This window comes from Cricetulus griseus (assembly GCF_003668045.3).
Source record: "Cricetulus griseus strain 17A/GY chromosome 1 unlocalized genomic scaffold, alternate assembly CriGri-PICRH-1.0 chr1_1, whole genome shotgun sequence".
Classification (NCBI taxonomy): Eukaryota; Metazoa; Chordata; class Mammalia; order Rodentia; family Cricetidae; genus Cricetulus; species Cricetulus griseus.
In genome coordinates this window covers 196,411,377-196,430,955 of record NW_023276807.1, presented here as the reverse complement: position 1 = coordinate 196,430,955, position 19,579 = coordinate 196,411,377, and positions in this window count along the sequence as shown.

Below are 19,579 nucleotides of genomic sequence, written 5' to 3'. Positions count from 1 at the left end.
TCCCTTAAGGTCTTTCTGTAATATATAGAAGCATTAACATTTTAAATCTTAACTGAAAAACTTGTTTCTAAGATGGTACCTCTAATTTTCATGCGGCCACTTTTAGTCAAGATGGCGGTTTAAGTATCCTTTTTTTTAACTTTAGCAAAATGTCGACCAGTTAGTCATGTGACCAGGTTGCATGTGGCTGGCTACCAAGAAACAGAACATTTTCTCTGACTTGTAACAACCTTTTCTCTGACCTTTAACAACTTTAGGATATGAGGCTTTTCCCAGGCACCCCAGGCCTCCAAGCAGTGTTGGATAACATGCAAGGCCTTTTCCCCTGTCAAAGACTGGGAAAGCCATCTGTAGTTTCCTCCGCTCCTCTAATGGTAAAAAGGAGTCGGTACCAAATTTTTGTTGTAACTCATATAATGGGGGTGCTGATGGAAGTACATCTGCTGGATTAACAGGCGGTGGCCTCATATTTGCTTTCACTTTTGGCAGCCGATATCTATCGGGGTGGTATCTGTCCTCCTCTAGCTCTGTTTCCTCGCTAGAGTCTAAAATTTCAGAATCTGAGTTGCTCAGCTTCAAGGCCTCTAGTTTCACCGTAGGGTAGAGACTAGGTTTTGAGTCTTTATTTCTCTTAAATTTACCGGGGTTTGACCAGTCATTCCCTATTTTCTCTCCCTGCCCTTTTTTGTATCCTGGGGAGGGCCCTTTTTCTTAGACATGTCCTTCCTTTTTTGAGTTCCTAATCTCTCATCTCGTTTGGTTTCTGATATATTATCCTCTACCTCTTTAAGCGTTTTTTGACTCTCTGCTACCGTGGGACGGCAAGCCTCATCCTCTAGACAGTTTTTAATTAGGTCTCTCTGTTTTGAAGAGCCCATTATGCTGGCGGCTACCTGGGGTAAGCTTGGTCGTGAACTGAAACACGATGTGTGTGATGAGCACAATATAAGACCAATATGAGCAAAAGAAGAATGAAGACTAGAGTTAAGGCTTTTACTGACCCATCCCATGGTGGTGACAAATTAAGGACAAAGTTAAAAAAAAAAAAGGTATCAGGATTAAGCATACCTCTCCGAACTTACCACCCTGTAGTTCTGAATCCGCCCCGTCCTCCGAGGGGTCTCCGCGGTGCCGGCGATGTTAACAAGTACCCGGGTTTCGGCACCAGATGTCCCGCGCGATCGTCTCGCCGGCAAGAACGACACAGGACACTCGGATCCTTCTGCAGTAAAGCTTTAATGCATCTTGAGAGAGAGATCATAAGCTTACAGGGCAGAGACCCCGAACTCCCAAGAACCCATCCCTTATAAAGGCTGGCAACCGCTGCCTCGGACGTGTTACCCCCTGACTAGCTGTAACTCATCGGACCATATGACACCATGAAAGAGACCGAGACCAAGGGATAAAAAGTTACCCAGCGCCTGCACACTAACTTGTTTACATTCGGTGCCTGCCGGATGCAGGCGCCCTCTGTAATGGAGAATGCAGGGACGGCTCCCTACACCTAACTCTAGAAGTCAAAGGACAACACTTGTGCTCCACACTACCTCATCTCAGTCAAATATAACACACCGAAGATGCTCAGGAAGTGACTGACAGATGAAACTTGGCCCTAACAGGTTCTGAAAGACCAGACTTGAGTTGTCTCCTCAGTGGATGTAAGTTCTCCATTCTTCCTATAGGGAGGTGGATGTCTCAGAAGCTATCTGGTTTCCTCTGTCTCCCTGCACAAGGTGACCCAGTTAACAGACCCCCTAAGGCTTATTCACAGCTACAGAGTATGTGGCTTTAGAACACCAGGCATGTGCTTTCAGAAGCCCAGAGATAATTGCTATGGTCACAAGCACTCAGGTGGTGTAAGGATGTCTAAATCACTTGCATGATGCTTCAGACTCTTATGTTAATGGAGGGGCAGAACACAGTCAACATATTCACAAAGCCATCCTCACTGACAGCCCAGAATACCCAGAACTGGCAGGAGGGAGCAGTCTCTGCCCAGGTCCACTGGCACTAATAGCTCTCTGGCTGAAATGGAGACCTGTTTGCCACCCATGGCTGAAAAGTCAGAAATCTTAGGGGTCTCTGGAAAACAGGAGAACTTGTTAACTCTACCCTGATAGTGGTTGTGATGTTGCCACCAAGCCTGGCAACCCAGTTTTGATCGTTGGGATCCACAATGTAGAGAAAAGGAGCCAACTCTCCCAAGCACATCACCCACTCTCATGCCCCCAAATCAGTTAATAAGAACCTGTCTGACCCCTTCGGTATCTGGCCATGAAGTACAGGACTGCCCTCCTTGATCTCTATAGTAACCTGGCCCTGAGCCCCACTCTTGTCAGTCTGACCATGAAAGGACTGTTTGCCTCTACCTGTGTAGATCCACTTTTACAAACTGGAGTAGAAAATACATGGAGCTCTTGCTGTTTTCCCTGGGGAAGACAGGTGCCACAGCCTCACTATGAACAGCCACAATGCCAGGCTTCACTATGGCACGTGCTATTACTGCATTTAATTCAGTCATGAGATTGGTGGCCCCATGCTCTAGATGAAGCAAGTGGCCTGTGTTACATGGCTGAAAAGCAACAGAGGTGCTGACAGCACCTACCCACACTGCCAGTTGACTTTCTTCCAGTTCTGCCTGTTAGAGGGACAAAGTATGTTGAGGCCTCTGCTTCCTGCACTTTCCTAACTGTCTGGATTCAGCCAACATCCAATTCCTGTAAATAACAAGACAAGCAAGTAAAACACCTGTGCACATTTTCCAGGCTAGTCGGGTATAGCAGGAGCTGGGCATGAGGCCATTTAAGATGACAGCCTTCTTCTGCCATATGCTCGGCCTTACGGGTCCTAGACAAGTAGGCAGAATCAAGAGAGTATGTCTTTCTAATTGTGAACGGGAAAAGGACAGCCCAGGGTCACTGTGAGGTGCAGCCTTGGAGTTACAGGTAAGAGCCAGAGAGTGGACTAGTAGGTGACAATATCTCAGGGCCTTGTGAAGGTCATCATGTTCCAGGATTTTAGAGCCAAAAGGGCTTTAGAGTCGTGACCTTACAGTCCTCATCAGTGTTCTAGTCTCGACAAGATTCCATCTTCCAGGTCTTTGCTGCTTGCATCACTGCAGTGATGGGATCTCACCCATTCATGGCAGTTTGAGGCTGCTGTCCTGTCACCAGTCAGGGCTCTGTTAAAGTTTGTCCCAGAGCTCCTAGCTGTCAATCATCTGGAATGACAGGCATCACATTAAGCTAACTCACACAGCTGCCCTTGGAGAAGTTAATAGTATCTCACTTCCTACCAAGTCTATGGGGTGTGACATTTTTGAGTTTGCACTGAAGGCCAGGACACATCCTGCCACCTGCCCTTGGGAGACATCCCTTGGATCTCTGCATGCCTCTCACCCTTGCTAAATACCAGGGTGGTCTGGATGCAGAGGCCAAGCCACACAGTTACTGACACTCCTCTGCAGCCTGGGCTTCTGGGTCATAGTCTTACCTCTCTTAAGTAGAATTCCATTTCTGTGACTGCTTCCTTCTCTAGAGCTTTAGAGGAGTGTAGGGATGGGCATGTCCTCAAAAGAGTAGCCAGGATGGGAAGATTTATGGCACATATGTGTCCTTGGGCAAGTCACCAACCCTCTCCTGGTCTGGGCAGCAGGAAGATGGGAAAGACCTGTGAGGATGTAAGGCTCCAGCTGATGGTCTATATGGAGACAAGTAGCCAGGGACCACACAACAGCATTTACTTCTCTTCATCAGCAGCCTTCCATCTGCCCAGCTTCACCCCATTTCCTCTTGGAACTCCTGGGTGAACGATAATGGTGAAGAGTGAGATTGCCTTCAGTGCACACCCTAACCCCATACCTGCCCTGAGTCCATCCTTAGTACAATCATTTCCCCTCCCACCTGGGACACCTCCCATTAGGTCCCTGTCCTCACAGGTCATCAACAGAGCAGGTGAAGTGGTGTCCCATCTCCAAAAGGAGCAATACTCCCAACATGGTCCAGGCCATTTCTAAAAAATGTTCTGCTCCCTCTATGACTGACATGCTCAGACCCATTGTCTGTGGAGCTGACCCAGAATATTCTGACCCAAGCATGGCAGGAAGGCAATGCCAAATGGGATCTGGGTTTTGTGTTGAAGTGAGATGGCCTAACCTTTACCAGGAAAGTTTTGTTTTTGCTTTCTCCTTTTAATTTATGCTTGCTAGTCACCCTGGGGTTTTTGCTGGGACATCAGAAGCTGCCTAGTGTCATCTTTTAGTCTGACCATGAGGTCTGCCAACAATCCACCATGCATGGCAGAAAAGTAGATCAGCACATGTGAATAGTTGTTCACTGCATAGAGTCCTTTGCTTTGCTCACAAACCCCAGCCTGTGCTGCTGGTTGGCCAGTTGCAAGGTGAGATGTAACCTTGCCATTCCCTTTGGAGCAGGTAGCTAACAGAGACCAAGAAGACAGCTCAGTGTCTGTGGGCCAAGGGAAGGCTCCCTGGAGGTATTTGTAGGACCATGGGAGTTTGTGAAGCATTCATAAGAGGACAGAGGATTCCGGTCAAAAGAAGCAGCAGGTGAAAAGTCTCAGAGACATGTCCTTATGGCTTGTTTTGAAGCCCTGGTCTTTCTTATCCACAGCTATTTGTGCACAGCTCCTATCTGTAGCCCACACCATGCCCAAGAGCTCTGTTCACACCAGTTAGCCTCTATGTTGCTGTTAGCAATTAGCAAAGGAATGGACTGTTACCACCATCTCTGAAGCTCCAGCAAAGCTATACTTGCTGACAAGCTATTTCTTCAAGTTCCCAATAGAGAGAAAGGACTCTGGGAGAACTAAGGTGTCCAGAGTATATGCGGAGTCCCAACAGGACAGCCTAGCACCAATGGAAGGGAATCAGAAGTGTTGTAGGTCAAAGTCACCAAGTCATTTTGAAGAATTTAGGGTGTGCTAGTTTTGTTCAAGTGCTATGAGTGTGGCCGTCCATGTCTCTCAGCCCTATTATCCCTGGTGTGGGTCTCCATCTGGATGAAGCCCTGGGACAGCATGTGCAGGCATCTGTGGACCAAGAGAAGCCTCCCAGATTGTGTTGTTGAAAGTGCTGTCCTAGGGCCATCATGATTTTTAGGGTCACCCTAAAAAATGTAGAAGGATCTGGTCAGAGCTGCTCAAAACACAGAATAGTATGCTAAGGTGACCCAGAGACAGGCTGTGGGTAACATATGGACATGACAGGAGTACATGATGTCTTTGTTGATTCTTTTCACTTTCTTTGTTTTTAACTGTTTTATTTAAATAAGAAACAAGGTTGTTTTTCATGTCAATCCCCTTTCCCTCTCCTTCCCCTCCTCCCCTGACCCACACTAACAACCGACCTATCCAACAGCATTTCTGCATCCCCAGGGAGAGTGAGGCCTTTCATGGGGGGGGGTCCTCAGAGTTTGTCATATCCTTTGGCATATGGCCTAGGCCCTCCGCCCATTTGACTAGGCTTAGGGACTATCACTGTATGTGAAATGGGATTCCCAACATCTATTCCTATGCTAGGGATAAGTACTGATCTACTACAAGAGGCCCCATAGATTTATGAGGCCTCTGCACTGACATCCACATTCATGGGGTCTGAATCAGTTCCATGCTGGTTTCCTAGTTATCAGTCTGGGGGCCAAGAGATCCCTCTTGTTCAGGTCAGCTGTTTCTGTGGGTTTCACCTGCATGGACTTGACCCCTTTGTTCATCACTCCTCCTCCTCTGCAACTGGATTCCAGTTCAGTTCAGTTTCTAGCTGTGGGTATCTGCCTCTACTTCCTTTGGCTTCTGGATGAAGGCTCTTGGATGGTATATAAGTTAGTTATCAATCTCAGTATCATGGGAGGGCATGATAGGTAGCCTCTCCACTGTTGCCTAGATGATTAGTTCGTGTCATCCTTGTAAATCTCTGGACATTTCCCTGGTGCCTGATTTTGGCTTTAAATCCATACTGGATCCCTCTTTGATGGTATCTCTTATTTAGCTCTCCTCTATTCTTCTCCCTACACAACCTTCCTGCTCCCTTATGTCCTCCTTACCCCTTCTCTTCTCTCCTTCTCATTCTCCTAGTACCCTCTCCCTTCCCCCATGCTCCCAATTTGCTCAGGAGATCTTGTCCCTTTCACATTCTCTGGGGGGGGGAGAGACTATGTATGTCTCTTTTAGAGTCCTCCTTGTGGCCTAGCTTCTCTGGTGGTGTGGATTATAGGCTGGTAATCCTTTCCTCTATGTGTAAAATCCATATATGAGTGAGTGCATACCATGTTTGTGTTTTTGTGACTGGGTCAACTGAATCAGAATGGTTTCTTCTAGTTCCATCCATTTGCCTGCGGATTTCCAGATTCCATTGTTTTCTTTTGCTGAGTAGTACTCCATTGTGTAAATGTACCACATATTCTCTATCCATTCTTCGGTTGAAGGGCATCTAGGATGCTTCCAGGTTCTGGCTATTACAAATAATGTAGCTATGAACATCATTCAACAGATGTCCTTGTTGTATGAATGTGCTTCTTTTGGGTATATGCCTAAGAGTGGAATTGTTGGATCTTGTGGTAGACTGGTTCCCATTTTCCTGAGGAGTCGCCATACTGATTTCCAAAGTCGCTGTACAAGTTTGCACTCCCACCAGCAGTTGAGGAGTGTTCCCCTTTCTCTGTATCCTCTCCAGTATAAGTTATCATTGGTGTTTTTGTTTTTGACCATTCTGACTGGAGTAAGATGATATCTCAGAGTTGTTTTCATTTGCATTTCCCTGATGGCTAATGATGTTGAGCACTTTCTTAAGTGTCTATCAGCCATTTTAGACTCCTCTATTGAGACTTCTCTATTTAGTTCTGTTCCCCACTTTTTAATTGGATTATTAGGTGTTTGAGAAACTAGCTTCTTGAGTTAGTTCTTTGTAAATTTTTCAGATCAGCCCTCTGTCAGATGTGGGGTTGGTGAATATCTTTTCCCAGTCTGTAGGCTGCTGTTTTGTCTTCTTGACTGTGTCCTTTGTCTTACAGAAGCTTTTCAGTTTCAGGGGGTCCCATTTATTAATTGTTGATCCCAGTGTCTGTGCTACAGGTATAATGTTCAGGAAGCTGTCTCCATTACCAATTAGATCAAGGGTACTTCCCACATTCTCTTCTAAGAGGTTCATTGTGGCTGGATTTATGTTGAGGTCTTTGATCTATTTGGACTTAAGTTTTGTGCATGGCAATAGACATGGATCTATCTGCAGTCTTTTATATGCCAGCATCCAGTTATGCCAGCACCATTTATTGAAGATACTTTCTTTATTCCATTGTGTATCTTTAGCTTCTTTGTGAAAAATTTGGTGTTCGTAGATATGTGGGTTAGTATCAAGGTTTTCAATTCAATTCCATTGGTCTACCTGTCTATTTTTGTTCCAGTACCAAGCTGTTTTCGGGACTATAGCTCTATAATAGAGCTTGAAGTCAGGGATTTTGCTGCCTCTGGAAGTTCCTTTATTGTACAGGGTTGTTTTGGCTATCCTGGGTCTTTTGTTTTTCCATATAAAGTTGAATATTGTTCTTTCAAGGTCTGTGAGGAATTGTGCCAGTATTTTGATGGGGATTGCATTGAATCAATAGATTGCTTTTGGCAAAATTACCATTTTTTACTATGTGGATCCTACCTATCCAAGAGCATGGGAGATCTTTCCATTTTCTGGTATCTTCTTTAATTTCTTTCTTTAAAGACTCAAAGTTCTTGCTATACAGGTCTTTCACTTTTTTGGTTAGTGTTCCCCCAAGATATTTTAGGTTGTTTGTGGCTATTGTAAAGGGTGATGTTTCTCTGATTTTTTTCTCAGCCCTCTTATCATCTGTGATCCTTTTGGTTTTCACACTGGCCCCCTTTCTCACATTTCTGGAACATGACACCAATTGAGGTCTATTACCCTTCGGAGTCAGAGTCAATGGAGCCTTGGGTCAGAGGGAGCTCTGTGTATAGACGTGTGATAAGTTGGGATGTGGGTGGACAAGGTGGTCCCTACAATCCCAGTAAACATCTGGCCACAGAGCTCAGCTGGAGCCTGACTTTGTGGGCACCACTTGGCTGGCAGCTATGATAGGTCTCTAAATATATTCTCAAGTGGACCAGCCCACATGCACTCCTGCTCAGCACCCCAAGTACCCTCCCAGAAGAAGATTGGTCACCAGGGGCCTTGTGCTGGCCAGGCAGTTACTCCTGGTGAGTGGGAATATATCCACCCTGGCGACAGCTCAGGGTTCACAACATCCAATTATTATCTGAGTACTCACAGTCTGACCAGCACTAATGTCTGAATTAAGCATAGGGAAAGATTCTAGAGAATGCAGTCTCCTTTTCTTGGATGTCTAGGATGTTTATGCCAGGCCAGATCCTGGGCAGTTTTTACAGTATCTAAGGCATCCTCCTGCTCTGGGTGGCCAGGGTCTGGGTACCATTGCTGGCAGAGCCAGGGACACTCTTGGGGAAGGAGGAAAGGTGGAATTGGCCCAGGCTAAGCAGCCAGCATTTGGCAGAAGGGGACTTGGAGTAGAACCAACCTGAAGCTGTGAGCTTAACTGAAGTGTGTTACCTCTTAGAGCCTCTGATTTCATTGAGAAATCACAGGCTGGGCCTTTTTGATCAGGGTCAGGCTGACAGCTGATGTAACAGCCTTTGTACACTGTGGGCTCACCCTAGCGCCCCATGTATTGTTCCCACAAAAAGTAGAGCTGCTACAATGTCACCCAACTATCACTCAGGAGTACTTAGAGACATGGGTCTAGTCAAGGTCACCAGGGCTCTCAAAGCATGAGCAGTGCTGACCTCAGTCAGAAAGGGCCACATCCTCAACTGTATCAGCTATGCAAGTTGGTTGTGACATTCAGTGACTTTTCAGAAGTTGTAGATGCCACAAGGGGAAAAGAAATGAATCCATCTCTCTGACCTTGGTTCTGATTGGTTCCAGGTGTATCTGAGAGCATCATCATGGGAATTCCAATGAACATCAGAGCTGGGGTCTTCAAGCTGTTGCACAAGGCTAGCAGAGACCCAATATGACACAGGAGGCCCCTATTTTTGCCTTACATAATTTCCACATCCCTCCTGTAACATAGTTTATGGCAGGATGTCACCATTCCTCACCTTGGCTCTTTGTCCTGTCAGTTGGTGCATAGAAGAACTTTTTATCACTTGGACAGAGGCCTGCTTGACCTCTTATGATGCACAGCATCACACAAAGACCATTAACTCAGTAGGAGCTGCTCTTTGGATGAGAAACATGGAGTCTGCTTGTAACCCAACTTGTAGGGGCTAAGGATGGCTTCTCAGACTGCTATGTACCCCCTCACATTGTCCCTGCAGAGGACCCTAAGTTGTGCCTACTCTTGCTGTGAGCCAGGTGTAGGCCCACAGATGCCAGGATACTGTCCTGGTTCCCACTAATATATTAGGCTGAAGTTTCCACAGATTTACTGATATAAATATATTAATGTTATCAATTTTCCTGTCTGATATATATATATATATATATATATATATATATATATAGAGAGAGAGAGAGAGAGAGAGTTTGCTGTGATTTTACTTTGAAACCAGAAGCAGTAGAACCAAGAAAACCAGCTTCAAAGCATTCCTGGAAAATCACCTAAGATATGAGGTCCAGGATGAGATGTCTAGTCCCTGTATAATTGACTTTAACAGCCTTAAAAGCATAGGAAATAGAAACTTTTTTGCTAGTAATGTGATCTCATTTTATAGGCTCTCTGTCCTGTAGCTCCCAAGTGAAGAGTGCCCAACATCATTCACAGACCTGAGGAAGAAGAGGAGTGGTTCCTCTAGAGTCTCTTATGGACCAAGGTCCTGGTCAGAGTCCCTGTTAGTCACAGCATCACCACTACACCCAGTCCTACAGCATCAGAGCCTCCCGCAATGTTCCAGATTACTCAGTAGGGAAGCAGGTCCCTGAACTGCACCCTGAACTGGACTCTAAATGAAGGGTTCTCAGCTGTAGTCAATAGCAAACCAGGATTGGAATGGGTCAGCTTGATTTACTCTTTGGTGAAAGAAGTGTTGTCTCTCTGATGGTTTTTCTTTAGAAAACCATGAAGAGATCAGTAGGTTTGACCTCAAACCCTGACACTTTGTACCGGGACAGCACTAGGGAAAATGAGTGTTTGTATTAGGGACATTCCTATGCTAGCTGTTCATAGGGTCATACTCACTGTTGTGTGGACCTGTGAAAGCCAAGAGAAAAGTCCTCAGATTAGAAAGATCACCTCAACTTCTTCTCCTCCGTAATATGACAGTGTGGTAGGAGAATGGCAAGTGCTTTTCATTAGAAAGAATTGGAGGTGAGTTTTTGCAGGTAGGGTATGTTTCTCTTTTATTTGTTGAGATAGGGTCTCATGTCTCCAAAGATGTCCTCAAACTGGCTTGGTATGTTCAACTTGAGCTTAGATCATTTTGCTTCTACTTCCCAAGCTAAGGTTACAAATGGCCAGTGAGGACAGCACTGCTCATTGAACACAGGACTTAGACATGTGAGGCAGTCACTCTCCCACCTGAGGTATGTCCACAGCTGTTGTTTAATTTTCCACCATCCTTTCTTTTTCTCGATAAGGCAGAATCTCACTGTAACTCCCAGAGGCCTGCAACTGATACTGCTTTGGTGTCTTTGGTGCAGGGTATACAGTGCCACACTCAGCCTGAGGGCTTCATCTCTGGGTGGATCCATTATTTCAGGTTCCTCTGCCAATATTCATCACAATTTTTTTCAGCACCCTGATGGCTGCATTCTCTATTTGCTTAGGAATCCTGGGACAATTTTCTAAAACTAAGAACATGGATTCCACGACTGCACTCTTGACCCAAATACCATAATGTAACCATTCATGCACTTCTTCCTGAATGTGCTTTCCAACATTTGTACTTAGGAAGGTTAGTTTTCCTCGTCTACATTTATTCTAAAGTTGTATTAGTAGTATCTAATTGCTCATAATGATGAATAGAGGGATTTGGGGGAAGGAATGAGACCTTCCTCATAAACGTTTAGAAAGTCTACCTCAGATTCCAACATGGGAAACCCTGTGGGGCTTCCAATCAAGGTAAAGAAACACTGGCTTTGGAAGTAGGAGGTGCTGAATGACTTACCACATATTCAAAGAGAGGATCCTGGAGAAAGAACTTGGGATTCAGGTTCATTTAGGGAGAAATATTTAGCAGGGTTGCAAATGTTGTTCTCCATGACATCATCAGTCCCTTCACTGGGCATTCTATTGAATCCTGGAAGCTCATGTCATTCCATGATGTCACCAGTGTTGTACCAACACCAACTGCCCTTAGGACATTCCTTCAGTGCCTCTCGGTTATATCAGTAGCCATGTTGTCGAGACTGAGGACTCTGTTTGGCAGAGAAAATGGAGACCATCCAGAGACCAGAGAGAGGCAGAAAGAAGCTGCAGTTAGGTCTCAGAATAAAACAGGAACAAATAAGTTGTCCTGGTGAAGGCACAGTGAGTGTTGGGCAGGAGACGGGGAGGATCCTGGAGCAGGTGAGCTTGAGCTGGGACTTGCAGAAATGGGGTAGAAAAGCTGGAGCCTCTGAGAAGTATATAGACTTCCCTGATTAACATATTCCTGAAAGTCAAGGATTCTAGAACATTAGTTTGTCTGTTCCCTAAGCCAGGACTTGGCAAAGTCAAGGCTGTTCTTCTGGGAGCACCTAGCTTTTACCTTACCATGGTTTGGGGTTGTAATATGGGGATAGGAGGAGACGTGCAGCAGGCAGGTAGGGAACTATGTGTATCCAGCCTAAGGCAGAAGACATCACTGCACTTCACCCTCTGCTGTTTCCTTTAGGGGCAGCACACACCTGACACTAGTCACATGCAGAGCAAGGGCATCACCTAAGATATCATGTCTTCAGGCTGTCCAGCACAACTCTCTGACCACCTGTTCATGACAGTGGCATCCTTAGGGTTCTAAATTAGAAGTTGAGGGTGGCAGGAAATCCCTAGTGTAGACATAAAAACTGCCAGAGGCGTGGGACCAGGGATGCTTCATGACAGCTTCCATGTTTGGGGCTGTCATTGGATTACTGTGACTTGGTGAGTCTTTCGTGCATGTTGTGGCCTTGCCTGACTTTTCATTCCACACCCATGGGCCTGGATTAAACAGGTAGCCGATCTGGGATCCTCAAAACACCTCAGTGCTTGTGCCCTCTGCCATTTTTTTTTTTTTGGCTTCTAAAAAAACAGGCAGGTTTCAGTGCTCTGGACCATGTTCCTTCCTGTGAAGAAGCCTGAAAAGGCCATCTTTGGGTTCACCTGAAGCATGTGAGGGAATGCAGAGGAAACACCTGTCTGTTTACATAGCCACATATCTAATAAGTGTTGGGAGAGCAGAGATCCACAGAAGGGGCTTCAGTACTGGACCCAAATATTTCCATTGTCACCAGGTTCCAAACATGTTCTTTCTGTTTGGGCCTCCAGGAGGTGTGAGTTTCCCCTGGGTCTTGTCAACATACAATTTCACTAGAGTTCATCTATACCCAGGGGCTTCTATGGAGCCATCATCCCAGCCAGCGCTCCTCACCAAGAAACAAGTGGAGGAGGAAATGGAGAGGCTGATCATGGAGTTGCAGCTGATGACCAGCCAAAGAAATGAGCTTCGAGACCTCCTGCTCTTCATCAGTGAAGGAACTGTGGATAATAGGTATCCATGGTTTCAGACTCCACAGGACTGTCTCACTATCGCCCTCTCCAGTTGTCTTTTCTGGTGTTGGTTTCCACAGTGACATTGACCTGAGGTTGTGGGAACTCATGGCCTCTGGACCAAGAGAAAGGGGGCCTCAAGGAGACCTACCTAAGCTCTCTGCATGTGTGTGACAGTCGTGTTTCTTGAACTTTCTATAGGGATACAAGCAGAGTGATTAGGGCCTGTCGCTGGACCTTACCTGGCTTTTGGCAACCTCTTTCCCATGGAGGAATAGCTTGACTAGCCTTGATGCAAGTCTAGAAGCTTGTCCTTTGCTCAAGCCGATAGGAAGCAGACCCCTTTCTGAGTGGAGATGGAGGAGGATAGGAATGGTGTGGAGATAGGAAGCAGAGTGTAGGTGGGGGACTGGGAGGGTAGAATGTCAGAGAAACTAGGGGTGGTTTGTAAATTAAATGAAAAATATGCCATTTAAATAAAATAATAAAGAAATTGAGATTATTAAAAAAGGTCTTAGTTTCTAGGGGACTGTACCTCCATCGTGACTCTGTACCTGACTCATGTCCTATATTCTTCTCAAAGGAGAGGAGGACCTGAAGTTTCAGAGGGAGTAAATTGAGTACTAAATATTCTGCTTTCTTCAGATCAAAACCAGAGGCTGTGGTTTCAGTCACACAGCTCAGGGATTTGGACAGTGATGTGTGAGTTTCTAGCATGCATTTAGAAAGGCCCTGGCAGGTGGGAGCTTGTGGGAGATACTAGGTGCTGTGAGTTTGTGGTGACTCTTTGAACTTGCCAGGTAGGTGATTATGTGCTGGAAGTTCTTGGTAGCAGCTGGACAGGTATGTTTTCTCTTGGTCCTTCTCAGTGTGGTACAGGAAGTCCTGGAACTCCTCACTGTTTCTTTCTAGTTTGTGCCTTATACTCTTAGACAATAGTGCTCCCTTCCTTTCCTTAGCATCTGATTGTGGGCTCGGTGCCTCTCTCTATCAACTTATTATTCAGATCTCCCTCTCTGTCTCTCTGACTGTCAGTACCTCTGTGTGTGTCTCTCTCTGTCTGTTTCTCTTTTTCTCTCTCATGGGTGTGTGTATGGTCATACATGCTTTTTCAGATTTGTGTTTTCCAAAACAATCTGGAAGCCATCATCTGTGGTGGGTTCTGAGGTTTTGCATATCTAAGTTTCTAGGCTATGACAGTGTTGAGATCAGGGAGCTAAATTTTATGCATCAATGCTCTTGTTGAAAAGTGTGTTATCACCACAGTGGGACCTAGGAATTTTGGGAAAGTTCATATAGATGTCCTGAAGTTGGGTCTCAACCCAAGAATTATGTGCTGTAACTTGATTACATCTTAATTCCTACATCTGGGACATAGAATCGGTGATCACTAAGTAGAAATGTCATTGTAGTATCTGTTGTGCCCAGATCTTTGGAATAGACTCCTGGTAACATAGAAAGCTAGATGGATCATCCAGGACTACTAAGTGAGCTCATCCATCCAGGGCACATTCCATCTGACTATCCATCCTCTGATGACCCAGGGACAGGATAACAAGGGGGCCCTCTGTACATAGGGCCCAAGATGTATGTAGCAGATACTGGGCTGTGGCAGACCAGGATACAACTTGAGTTCACATGATCCTTGAGGCCTGTGTTCATGGGGTTCTCTCCTCTTGCTCTAGACCCTACCACAAGCCAAATCCATTTTATGAGAAAGTGAAGTTAGAACATAAACAGGTCATTTGTGAACTCAAGATCTTAGAGAATGAGAACACCGAGGCCTCAGAAAAGTTGAGTGAGCTGACCAAGGAGACAGTCTTCTATCGGTAAGTGCCCATCTTGGCATGGACCCCATGACTTGTGGAATGGCCACCTCTGCCTTTTTTCCCTCTGGACTGGAGAGTCCACAGCTCTAGGCACAACCTTTCTGCTCCTTAGCAAGCAGCCTTAGCAAGCAGCTCTCTGATTTGTGTCTCTTGAACTCAGTTTTGCTAAATGTGACTGAGACTGTTAGCCCCTGTTCCCATTGTCCCATTGTTAGCCCCAGGAGCCTCTCTATAGAAAAGCGATTTGCACTGTGAGGAGAATGTCAGGCAGCCCTGGGTTTCTGTATCTCAGGCTCAGGCTTTACATACCTGGTGGCTATGGAACCTGTAGATAATCCCCTTGGGTCTCCTGTCCTCACTTTTAGGGTATTTGCCTAATATTTGCTGATGTTTCTCCTTATCATGGACAATTAAAGAAAGTTAGGGGAATTCACTTTCTATATGAGGGACATCGATCCCTTGTTGGTGTTGGGGATTTCTGTAGTGGTTTGATTATTTCTGGAAGTAGCTGTTCTCTCATTTTGGCTTCCTGAGTACACCTGTCATGGCTGTATCAGATTCTGGCTATGTCTCCCTCAAAACCTGAGGCCTTTTGGGGAGTTGGCTTCTGGAAGCAGGTATGGCAGGAGGAGACTGGCAGAGACTTACTATGCAGACTGCATCTCCAGAGGTCTGCATAGCCGTCTCCTAACAGAACAGCCTCAGCTGAACAAGAAGGTGGACATGCTGAGGCAGGAGAAAAAGAAACTGCAGGAGGAATGGGTCCTGCTAAAGCACCACTTGGAGGACTTGAATTTGATCTGTAAGAAACAAGATGAAGAGACCAGTGACCTAAAGATCCAGAAACAACAGGTAGGGGCAGGGATATGGTACAGATGAAGGTCTGCACCTTTTGGCCATTTGACTGTCTGCTCATCCACCCATCTGTGCTTTCACCCATCATGTTACTTATCCATGGTCCTGTCCAGCCACCTCAGGCCGGTTTTCAATACAGTGTAATGCACAAGCACTTCTGGGAAGTTAGCCTCTTATCAAACTGAATTATTGCCAAGCCATCCCTGTTGCTCTGCTTGAAGCTGCAGTCCTGTGAAGGAGATAGGTCAGTAACATATCACACACCTACATGTGATTATGATTGTTAGGATACTTTTTTTTGCTATTTCAAGACATGGTTTCTCCATGTAGATTTGAAGTCTATTCTGTAAATCCCTTTGTAAACTAGGCGGGCCTAAATTCACAGAGATTTGCCTGCTTCTGTCTCCAGAGCACTGGATTAAAAGCATGAGCTACCAGTGCCCCATGATAGTTAAGACTCTAAGCACAGAGCTCTGAGTGTGTGAGTTCTGGTTCCTGGGGATAATTTGCTAGGCAGGGAGATTGTGATATCACAGTGGGAAATAGCTGGCAAGGAGTAGAACCCCATGCAAATGCCAAATGTGTGCTTTTCAGAATCAATGATATGGGTGGCATGTGGCTTTCTCCTCTTTTCCTGAGTTCAAATGTGTTCTCTTTACTTTGCCCAACTCTTGCTTCACAGTGACATAAGCCTCAGTAGCAGTTTGTCAGCCCTGTTCTGAGAGTGATGCAGGACATTTCTCCCATCCTGGACAATATAGTCTAGGGTTGATTGGGTGACCAGCTGGGAGCTTTTGACATGCTTGTAGTAGAAGGTGGGAGATTTTGGCCTTCAGGGAAAAAAATCTCTAAATATCTCAACATAATCAAGCCAAGAAAATCATCAATTTTCCACATTAACATTAGGGCCAATGGAACAATGTCTGAGTTGTGAGAGTATTCTAAAAGTGTTGGTATGGTTTGTCTATACTCAACAGCTCATCTGCCATGATATTTCTGTGTGCTAGATCCCCTTTTCCCTATCTCTTTGTCCTTTCTCTCTCTCCTTATGTGTCTGTGTGCATATTTGTGTGTGTGTGTTTGTTCAAGAGAGAGACAGAGAGAAAGACAGAGAGAGAGAGAGTATATCCTTGTGCAGTCAAAGCATGTGTGGTGGTACATCATACATACGTGCTTTGGTCTGAGGAGACCACTGGCTTTCATGTCAGTCTCTACCTTGAATCAGGGTTTCTTACTACCCTGGATGCTGACTCTTTTACTAGCCATTTTGACCACCAAGCTATTGAGATCCTTTGTATGTGTTTCCATTTGTATGACAGTGTGTAACCCGCCTAAGAACATATCTTCTAATGAACAGGAACTCAAGAGATTGGAGGAAAGACTTAAGGTCCTACTGAAGCAAAAGGAGATGGTCATTCAGACAAAGGATTTGGCAGAAAACCTGCAGCATCACTTTGATGTCTCCCACAAGAGGTAAGAGCCCAGCCTGGGGGCAATAGATAAAGTCAAGTGTGTCCCCTGGACCTGGGATCTGTGTCATCTATGTGCTTCCTCTCACATGCGTGGGTCTCAGCCAGAAGCAGGGAAAGACAACCTCAGAGAAATGTGCTAGTCCATTCAACAAGAACATGCATCCAGCAAACAATATGTTTGATATTAGTGTGCTATAGAATTGAGTTTCCCTTCCTGCATTTGACCTCTGTAATATCTGAACAGGAGTTTCTTGAACTGAGCAGAGATTTGATTTCCTTGGCCTCCCAAGTGATGGGATTTGAGGGTGTGCACCACCAGACCTGATTAAAATTGTAAAACATATAGGAACCTCCCCTATAAAGTAGAGATTCCTACATTTTGATCACTGCTCTCTGCAACATTTACCCATTTCCTTTGCTATGTGGTCTCTTGATAGAGTAGGTTAATGACTTTCCAGTCATTGAAACCAGCAGATCCTCAGCTGTAGGCAAGATCAGATCCTTCTTGGGAGTGTTCTGCCACAGCCTCCCAAAGGGAGTCTAGATGTGGATTCCCAACTCTAGTCCTCAGGTCATCACATATTTCTGTTTGGTTCCAGACATGGCCAGTGTCCACAGGGACACATCTCAGGAAATGCTTCTCTATCATGACAGGCTCTATCTTGTGTGCTGTTCATGTTCAAGATGCCTATTGGATATGAGAGTTGAGCTAGTTTAATGATCTTATTCAGATTCCCATGTTGCAGGGCTGTATTATGTTTATGTATAAAATGCTGTGGTTAATCTATTGTCATCATGTGTAACTTGTATATTGCTCGTATGTTGTTGAGTATTGTGTTAATATGCTGTTGCTATATACAAAATGATGAGTGCCTGAACTGTAGGAGAAATTCCCATTTTTTTCTAGTAGGAAATACAACCTCTAGTGCTTCAGTTAATTCATAACATGTGTTTAGGTCAGGGAAAATTCTATGTCCAGCTACTCTGTGATCCTCATTGTTTGGGTGCATCAGTAATGATATCAGTCAAAAGATCAATGTTGACTGTCCAGCACAAGTGAAGTAGAGGGAGGGAGGAGCTAGACAGCTGACACAGCAGGTTCCCACCTGGCCTGAGTCTTAACTGCTTTCCTTTCCCAGATCCATGCAACTTCAGCCTGAGCTGGAACAGGTCACAGCCCAGGATGAGAGCCACCTGCAGAAGGAGCTGCTACAGCAAGAGCCACCTGCTGAGCCCCATCCCCAGCAAATAATGAAATCCTGAGATGCAATAAAGGAATTGCTACACTCAAATTGAATATCTGTTAAAATCAGTGACTTCCTTACAAGACCAGCCACAGGATGTACATCTGTGATTTCAAACTGTCGCAAGAGAATGCTACTTACCTCAAGGTTTCCTTTGGCTTTTGGTTTACATTTTTGCTTTTGGTTGTTTTGCCATACTTTTGCTATTTTGATGTTTTTTGTTCTTGTTTGTTTTTATTAATTTGCTTAGGGTATCCCCTGTTCATATTGAATGCCATTTTAAATCCCCTGTTTAAAAAAAAAAGTGTTTTTATGCATAAAAATACAATTTCCAACTCTACTCACTTAACACCAACTTATTATTCATGTGTTTGTTTGGATTTTAGTTCAGTTTTGTTTACTTTGGTGCTTTCGTTCTTTTTGGTGTGTTTGAAATTTTGCTATTCATTTATTCTGTCTTTTGTTGTTATTGTTTTTTTATTTTTCTAAGGCTATTCACTGTTTATATTTTATTGACTGCTCCCTTTAAGCCCCTCTTGATTAAAATGACTTTTTATTAATAAAAATTGATTCCCAACTCTTGTCTTTTAGAACCAATATGTTTGGTCAGGTGTGATGTCTCACTCCAGTAGCCCCAGAACCTCCTGTATCCCCAGTAGTCTTGTGTGTCCAGCTTAAGCTACATAGTTAGTAGCCAGCCAGCTAGGGCTACACAGAGCTTTGAATGTGGATGGTGTTGACAATTCATGGATACCCACTGCATGATGAAAAATTATCCATACTGTATTCTTATAGTCAGTATTTAACTATCCCTATAATATAGCATTTTATACACATTTCCTGAAATGCCCGTGTGTACCAAATTAATGACAAACACAACAGTATTGCTCTAAAGCTCTCAGGAAATGAGAACATTTACTTAGGGTATATGAAAGAAATCCATGGCCTGCTTGTACCAGAGGCCATGATGATGTTCCTGCCTGAGCTTCTGCCAAGATTCATGTCCTGTCTGTGACACCAACACAGCTTTGGGTGCCCAGTTGACATCCATGGCTCCTTTTAGCATTCGGGCCTTGTAGCCAACTACAGTCTCTGTCACCACCTGTGACTAGGTTGGTGTCAAAAAGTTGTGTCTCCACAGGGGCCATGTGTGTCTCAGAAGCCTGTGCTACCACCTAGGACCATAATGACATCTGGTCTGGGACTGTTGCTGAGCGCCATGTCTGGGTCCATGGCCCTGCTGCAGCCAGGGTGTATGTTGATGTCTCCAGCTCCTCTTGCCATCAAGGCCAGTGCAGATGCCTGGAATCTTGGCCAATACCTGGGGACATGGTTCTTCAAGGTCCACACTGATCTGAGTCACCTGCTCTGTCAACCATGGTCACAGTGATATCCATGGTGATACCTTAGGAACATGTCTGAATACATGTTGTAAATACACTTAGGATCTGTGTTCATGTCTATGGCCCATG